This window comes from Morone saxatilis, unplaced genomic scaffold (assembly GCF_004916995.1).
Source record: "Morone saxatilis isolate NCDOM2014 unplaced genomic scaffold, NCSU_SB_2.0 Contig23, whole genome shotgun sequence".
Taxonomy (NCBI): Eukaryota; Metazoa; Chordata; class Actinopteri; family Moronidae; genus Morone; species Morone saxatilis.
Genome location: NW_023339796.1, coordinates 2,957,169 through 2,965,927, shown reverse-complemented (window position 1 = coordinate 2,965,927; position 8,759 = coordinate 2,957,169).

Sequence of the window (8,759 nt, the reverse complement as noted above, 5' to 3'; positions counted from 1 at the left end):
ACATAATACCCAAATCTGCACAAGGGGTAAACAGTCGATGATCTCTTAGCGTGTAATCACTCTATCACACACACACACCACACAACACACCACGCACACCCGCACACAACACACACAAACCCACCAATACACTCTGCTAATATTTACCCATGTTAGCCCTTTAAGTAACAGTTTCTCCTGCATTTACTCAGACTCTGCATGTGTGCAGATATGCCAGGGCATGCAAATGTATGATACATTTAAAGGCTTATATGCCTGATTATTTGTGTATGGTCTCATATATTATGTGTGTTTCTGCACAAATAGTGAACATATGCAAAGAATTTCTCCCATTCCTCCTTCGACAGAGTGGAGGGTGTTGGCTGCTCTCTGAAAGCAAGTGTACATACATGTATTTGTACCTGGAGGATCGACACATTCCACACGAAGGTGATGAGCCGACCCTGACCCAGACGAAACCTGGCAGCAGCCTCAACCCAACCTGTCGACCCTCCCACGCCCATTGTCAACCCAAATCCTTCGGTCCACACACACACACACACACACACACACACACACACACACATCAACAGGCTCACAGTAAACCGAGAGTGCCCCCGCCTCCCCCAGACAGACAGTGGTGAATTATTGGGGTGAACATGGGTCGATATGGGGAGTGAGTGAAGAGGAGGGAAGGGAGGAGTTCCGATGGTGTAAAGAGGGAAAGGCGGGTGTGAGGAGGGAGAAGACGGGAAATGGGGAGGGAGGAGTTAAATATGTGACACGCAGGTAAGTCAGACATAAACAAGAAAATATCCAGTTTAACTCACAGAGCTTTAGTGGCATTACACATAATTCAGTATACGTTGTTGTCAGTAAAACCTGGAAGAAAAATGAATTACAAACATAACTACTACAATTACTACTCTTGATGGTGTTGTATGGATATTAAGCCTACTATATTCATTTGTTTTTTTAAATCTTGCTTAGATATATGTGCTTTTAGCTGTGTGCCAGTGTTTTCACAAATGAAGTTGGAAAAATACATTTAAAATTTCACTGAAGAAAAAGCAAACAGGTAGCAGCAGTAAATGGTGCAGAGCATTCCCCCAAAAAGGTGAATAATGACAAGGAAAATAGAGATTTTACTTTATTAGAGGACTTTTTCACCTTTCCTGCTAATATTTCTACTTCTTAAATGATAACTACTCCTCCTGCTGCTGGTCGTATTTATACCATTAAACAACTATATACTATATATCACTTATTTTCTCCTCATTGAATTTTTTCTATTCCTAGTCGAAAAATACCTATCATATGCTATTCTATATTTTCTTTACTTCTGTTTTGTTGCATCAACTCAACATGTACCAGAATGACATACTGTATAGTGCTTCTATAAATATATAATTGTGTAAACTACATTGACTATACTTCTCTTACATCTACTGCAATCTGTATTTCAACTGATGCTACTGGCTTGCAGTAAATGATTATATCACAAGTGAGGGCGAAGCATGTTTTTATGACAATTCTGCATCTACTGAATGGCATTCCTGAAGCCCTGGAAGTGCAGCCCCTGTACAAACTCCAGGTATGTCAGTCAGTGAATGATAAAGTACGCATAAGAGCGTAATTAACCTTATCTCACCTCAAATAAGTCTGACAACAGGTGCATTTAGTGCAGCAGTCGCCAAGGATTGCAGCTGCAAGAGCCCTCATTTGTGAGATAGAGCTGTCAAAGGCTAACCAACCCGAGGAGAGATGGCTGTGAATGTTCAGACGCCCATAAAAGTGTCTGTATGGCTGACTAATGACATTTAGTCTGCAAATGATGGCGGTCATTTCAACTGTTTACAGTCCAGCATTGGCTATTTCAGAACTTTCAGGAGATTATTTTGATTTAATTGGCCTTGTTTCAAGATAACATAACTCAATTTACTGTAATGTATTCAATTATATGATTTGTATAATTTGGGACGGAAATGTGTTTTTATCCACTTTCTGGCACATTTTACACTTGCACAAAAAAAGGGGTTTAAAATGATTGGTTGTTGAGATTTATATTTCTGCTAGTGAACACATTGTCAGGAGGGATTTATGCCTAGTTGTCATTCCCCTATAGCGCATTGCCAATGGTTTTGTTGCAAATGGACCGAATCTTGATGTGTTTCTGCTCATTTTTGGTTATAGACGTTTTTTTTTTTTCAAAGAACAACAAAGTTCGGGGCCCTGAACTCAGCTCCAAAGGTCACAGATGTTGACACAGCGAGACACTCCTTTCCTTTCTGTCAAACAGCCTTGATCGCTTATGGCGCAGACGCTCCAAATTTAGAGACACAACCCTAAATACATAAAGCTTTTTATGCCATACGGAGTGCAAACATCTCATCCTGCCCAGACAACAACCCACTAATCTCAGCAAGCTGAAGGTAACTGTTTAGTTACTGTGGTAACACTGTGTGTTGTGGTGCTCCTCAGTGCAGGCTATATAAATACTATAGGGATTTAAATCAGTGTTTACGTTGCAGGAAATAGATAAATACTATCTGACATCGCCCGCTAAAATGATGTAGGCTCAGAGCTTTCTTGGCCCTTTATGGATGACAACAGCCATCTGGAAGGTAAACTGACCGTTGCACTGTATGTTCGTATGGTATGCCATATAGCATAGCCCTGGAAGATAAATCTTTTTTACTCACTGAGTGCCCGCTTTAGCCTCCATCTCTGAAAACACAATTGAAGACTTACAGGATAGCATCTCCATGTCTTTGAGCCTCTGCAGCTTCTGTGCATTTGCCAGAAATGCTGTGGGCTTTATTTCTCAGGGGCGTCTTACAAAATAAACACATAGATTTGTCTCAGGGGAAATCCCTTCTGCGTGTTTAAAAAACATTTTTCTACTTTTTTTTTTATATCTCTGAGTCTTTATTTCTTCACCTGCTCGATAAATTACAATGCCGAAGCTTGAGAAGAAAGGTCAGTTTATGTGATGGATTATCAAGAGTAGTATTTTAAAACCATGAGCCATAATGCTCCATGAATCTTCAATAACAGTATGTGTATTTATTCTGAACTATTCGGTACAGGGTGTTCAATTCTATATGCAACTTCCAAGGTTTATAGGCTATACCCTTAAGGCTTTTCTATTGGCACACTTTGGCCACGCAGAGTCAAACCATGCCGTGCTGATTTGCGTTTCCACCAATATGTACCAATCCATGCCTGAGATGGACCATCTCAAAATAGACACAAACTCTCCCATATTCATTATTTCAACGAGTTACTATACAGTTGCAAAGAGGGAGGTGTCAGTGTAATTTGGCTGGCATTTGGAACACTTCCAAGGTTTGATTGGCACTCTCCCAGTTGAATGATGTGCAATAATGAGAACTAGAAAATGTCTGGTTCTTTGATTAAAAAACTCAAAGTTATAGGCAAATTCTGTTACATGCATGGCACAGCTCTGATTCGCACCTTTCACAGGCGTCTTCTCCATATAGCAACATCAGCAGAGACCCATCAGTGTCAAATACGTACCTTTGAGGAACAAAGCTGAAAGGATTAAAAAGGATTGCCATGATATTGTAATTTTACAGGAGGTTAAGTCCTGGAATATTTCTCGGCTGGGCGCAGTGACTTCCTGAAGTATTGTCATCTTGGGGTTGACAGGCAACCAGCGGTGACTTCAGGAAGTATTCCTTTGAAGAGAATAATTAAAGACACTTATGAAACCAATTGAGTCCATTTTATATAACTGTATTAAGTTTATTTAACTTTTTTGAGAAGATCATTCATACTCTCAAAAGAGATTTTGGACTGCACAGGAAATGAGAATTGAGACACAGGGCATAGAATGACAAGTTGCGCTAATTGCACATATTGGGGGTCATGTAAGTAGATGTGCGACTATAGGGCAGACTTTTCAGTGTCTTTGCATTAATCCCGCTGGCTAGCTGATGTGGCTCTGGCGTGGAGTTTGGAGCTCGGCGTTGGGTTTCGCCGGCGGGTCTTTTGACCGGGCTCACAGGGGATGAGTGGAGATCCTGAGCGCTGCAGAGGCACTTATGAAGGACGCACATTGTTGCCAGCCCTGGGGAGAAAACTGAGCAGTCTGGCAACACAGGCGGAATTTCCTACTGTGATGTTATCTCACACAAGACATTTAGCTTCAGCCAAATGAAGTAGGGGGGAGAGAAAGAGGCAAGAGGGATGAGGGGGAGGGTAGAGAACGGGGGGGGATGAGGGAGAAAGGTGAACAACTGAGGGAGTGGAAGAGATACAGAAGAGGGTGATGAAGATGACAGAGAAGGAAAGTAGAGTGGAAGAAAGAGAAAGATAATGAGTGTAAATGAGTGACATGCTACAGAATAATTCATACCCTCAAATGATTCATTTTGTTCCTTCATTAATTAGAGGCATATTGTTATCCCGCACAATACTTTAAGGAATTGCAAAAGATAACACAGAGTTGTGTTTAGGCAATAAGTCCTCATGCCTAAATTATATACTGTATGTCGGCTCCAAAAATGACTCATATGAGCGATAACCACGTCTATGGCTGAGAGAGATTGGCTTCATGGTAAAAAGAAAGCAAAGTGATTATCTTGCATTACACAGTTGTGTGTGTAGGTAGCAGCCAAATCTGGCCAGCAAAGAGCAAACAAGGAGTGGTGAAACAACATCCAATGCGGCATTAAGTTGTACGGCAAGGAGGGGAACGGGAAGACCTTTGGACCAGTACTGGTGCTTTATTCTTGTGACCTTTGTACCGTAAGCTTTCATCAAATGAGGCTATTGACTCCAAACAGTTTGAATCTTGTGCACAACAATAAAACATTTCAGAAACCTGTTGAATGTGTTTGTGGTTTTGTTTAAATGTTTATTATATAAAGTATTATATATAAGACATTTTACAATATAGATCCCCTTATCATAAACCTTTTCTTCCACTAAATGACAGTTGACTATATTGAACTACAGCGGAGCACAAGTCCAATATAATACACCTCACAACACCTGTCACATTTTAATTTTTTCTGATCCAGTTTAAAAGATTTCTGCTGCTAAGACTAAAGCTGCATGTTGGTACCTTAGTAACCCTAGGTGGTATTAATATAACATTCACTAACTTATGATTGGCACATTTGTGCAATGTAGTTTCAATCAAATGCGATAAAGTGTTAAACATCAACAGTACCATGTGTCTGCAGGTGTAAACTACAATAAAGCCACATTTATGAGGGTGTGTTTCTTTCCTGTATTTTGACAGTCAATTATAAAAAGTGTGAACAGGTCTTGTCTGCCAACAAATCAGGTTTATATTAAAATCAACATTGTTATTACTATAAAACATTTCTTTTTCCTTTTTAAAGTTAACCACTTTTATGTTTTTTATGTATGTTTTATGTGTTATGTTTACATTTATGCAAAGCAGTCCAATACCAATGGTTTATACTAACGACTCAACCTTGAAAGATTTTGCATCGAGGAAATAAAGATAATGAAATAAAAAAACACCTCATAAAACTGAAACACAGCTTAATAAAAATTCCACAGGATTCAAATATTATCCTTCTTATCTGTCTGATTGAGCTGCAAGGGGGAAAAAGTGACAGTATCATATAATAAATTGTCTGGATTGCTGGCACACTAGTAAATGTTTTACACTCTCAGTGAAGCTAATGGCTGATTGACTGGGATTTAAAGATTTAAAATGCTGGAGAATAATTACCAAAGGCCAATCTGTGCTGAACCATTTCACACCATGAATGTGGCTTCAAATTAGGAGATTGTTTCTGAAAAACAAGAAGTGAAGTATTCAAGATTTCTAACATATAGTGTGTTACCATGGATTCGGAAAAAAATGATTTGTTACTACATTTTTCAATCAAGTGTCAATAATGAAACTGTTTCAGAAAGTGTTTTGGTTGCTGCTGTTGTGAGGAGACTGCTGGAGCCAAAGTGACAGAAAGTGACATGAGACGGTAAAATTTTTTTGCATCTGTATGTTAAAAGGACAGCATTCTCAGTCAAAGTGCAGATTGATCCTCAGACTGGCTCCAGGCCTTTTTCACTGCTGTCAGATCAAAACACTTGTATCCTCACAAAGTTGAGCTAGGAGAACTCATGAAACGCATTCTTATTTTTAAATTAACGTCTGATTTTTAAAAAACGCATCGCAGGTTTTGCATGAGGTTCGTGGTTCACCTGCACATGACCAATAAGTTTGCAGTAAATAAAAACATAAAACATGATTGCGACTATAATAAAAATCTAAAAGCATCACATGACTATAATAATTCATCCATATGACCAACCAAGAGTCTCCCTGCCAAACCTACACTACAGTAGTGCTGTTCTGGATAATGATTACTGACTTGTAATGAATTATCATGCTGACTTTGTTAATGTTTTCTTATGGGGTGTACTCCACTCTCCTGTATACTGTACTAACTGTAGTCGGCAGGAATCAAAGACGGAAAGAGATAACAGTATTCTGGGGTTTTCTGCTAGTATAACACAGAAAACAATGATTGTGACAATGAACAAATAGAAATGACTGAATTCTTCTTCTTTTATTAGAATTGATGTATACAGAAGAGGGGAAGCAAAAGGAATTATGTGTTTAACATCTCAGCTTTGTTTGGGCTACATCTTCTCCCAGGAGACAGTTTGACTTGTCAAACACAGGTGGAACTAATAACATTAATAATGGTTGTATTGCATTCAGGTGTGTCAGCAGCAGGGCCTTATGTGCATGATGGCTCAATGGCATGACTTCCTGGGACACGAGACTGGGAAAAAAAATGTTTTTAGTTACACCTATGCTGTTCACCATGAGACAATAGCAGTTAGAATGAGAACACAGAAAATGCACAGAGAAAAGAAAGTCAAACTTCAATAACAGAAAATCTAAAAAAAAAAATCCCCACATTAGCGCCCACTGTTTGATTGACAGGTAATCTGTGGGTAGTGCGGTGCAGAAACACCAGTCGTGAGTGCTCAGTAACAAAGGGGTTAGGGGAGATGGAGACATAATTTATAGGAAGAATGTGGAGGATTAACATTTTAACAATCACTGTGTGGAAACAGTATAAAATACCTCAAAGTTAGTCAGATATTAATCAGTGGTAGAGGTACTTCTAGCATTCTCACTTTGCTCTGTAGGTTTACTATTTTCACTCCGCTTTCCATATTTTCACTCTGTTTTCAATTGTAATCATTATCTTTCTGACAGTATTTCTTATGTCTGAATTCTATTTTTCAGCCAGAAACTGGTTAACAATTTTAAGCACGCCACGCTGCTACATGTGCTTGCACGCAGCAGTATATTTGTGACTTGGAGTTAGAGTAAACACCAACGCTTGGATCTTTATGTGTAGAAGGGTAGGGTGAAGTGAGGGAATTGCGATCTGCAACTACACCACTAGATGCCACTATAAATCCTACACACTGGACCTTTAACTACAGGTTAAGCTATGCATTTTCCATAATGAATGCAAATATTTCTTGTTACTTCTAGTCTTGCTCTTCACATCTTTGCAGTGGCACTGAGCTGCTCCCAGTTGTGTGGAGCTGAATGAGTGAAACCAGGGCAATGAAACACGCATAAAGGATTAGCAAACTTTTCCTGGATAAATAGGGAGAGGTTGAAAAGCAACTCCAGGAAATATGTGCTGCTTTGTGAAACATTCACGTTTTACATATGACCTGTCAATCTAAGTCACAGTTGGACCTGATTAAGCTGATGAAACCAACAGAGAGCCACTTGAAACTGACAAAGACACATTCCACTTTGTACGTGTCAGACGGTGTTGTTCCAGCAGCAACAGGCTGACAGTTGCATAAAGGCAGATGTTAAAGGAAGCTCCAAAAATAAACTATCTCAACAGGTCTTTGATACTCACTCTGCTCAAAATCTGCCAGATAAGTTCACTTGTTTCCAGTGAAAATGAAACTGAATCAAGAATCACGTTGCATCATGTGGCGTCACCTTGACACCTGAGCAGTGATCTGCATATTTCTGAAACATTAGTGGTAAGGTAAAATATTTTTTTTAACTAACATGATATATGTAAATCTTTCGAAAGTGCTGTGTTGATTTGATTAACCTGATTATATTTACCATGTACAGCCCTGTATAGCAACAGCAACTATTTTGCTATAAATTGATGGTATTTATTACAAATTATTACTAAATCGATACAAAAACACATAAATACCATTAGGACATTAATTTCTACATATTTATAGATGTAAAGTCAGTCCAACTCCTGTTGTTAGAATCAGGTAAAACAGAAACAGTAACTCATTCTATAGGACACAGGAACAGGAATAAGGTAAAGCAGCATCAGTTTAGTCTTAGTTGTACTTGCAGGTTACCTAGCATTAGCAGCTATGGAAGGACAACTAAAGAATTAGCAGCTGTGTCGATGTTTTACGATGTGTTCATGTCTGTGAATGTAGTTGCTCATTTTCAACAAGACGTAGATTCATTTTGGCATTACTGTGGAAAAGAGGACTTTAAAACTCATTGTAGCAGTGCAGTAAATTCATGATTTTTATTGCATCCTTAACTGAGGTGGCACAGCTTTCAACTCTGGATGCGACTGTGGATTCTCATAACTTTTGGCGATCTAGTCATTTTAAGCTTAAACCCTGCTGCAGCATTCATTGTAATGTGAATGGATACTTGTTGCTGTGTGTCTGAGTGAAGAGGCCCGGTCCTGGTCGACTTAGCTGTGTGACACGCGATAGGGTCCAAATCCAAAGTGGAA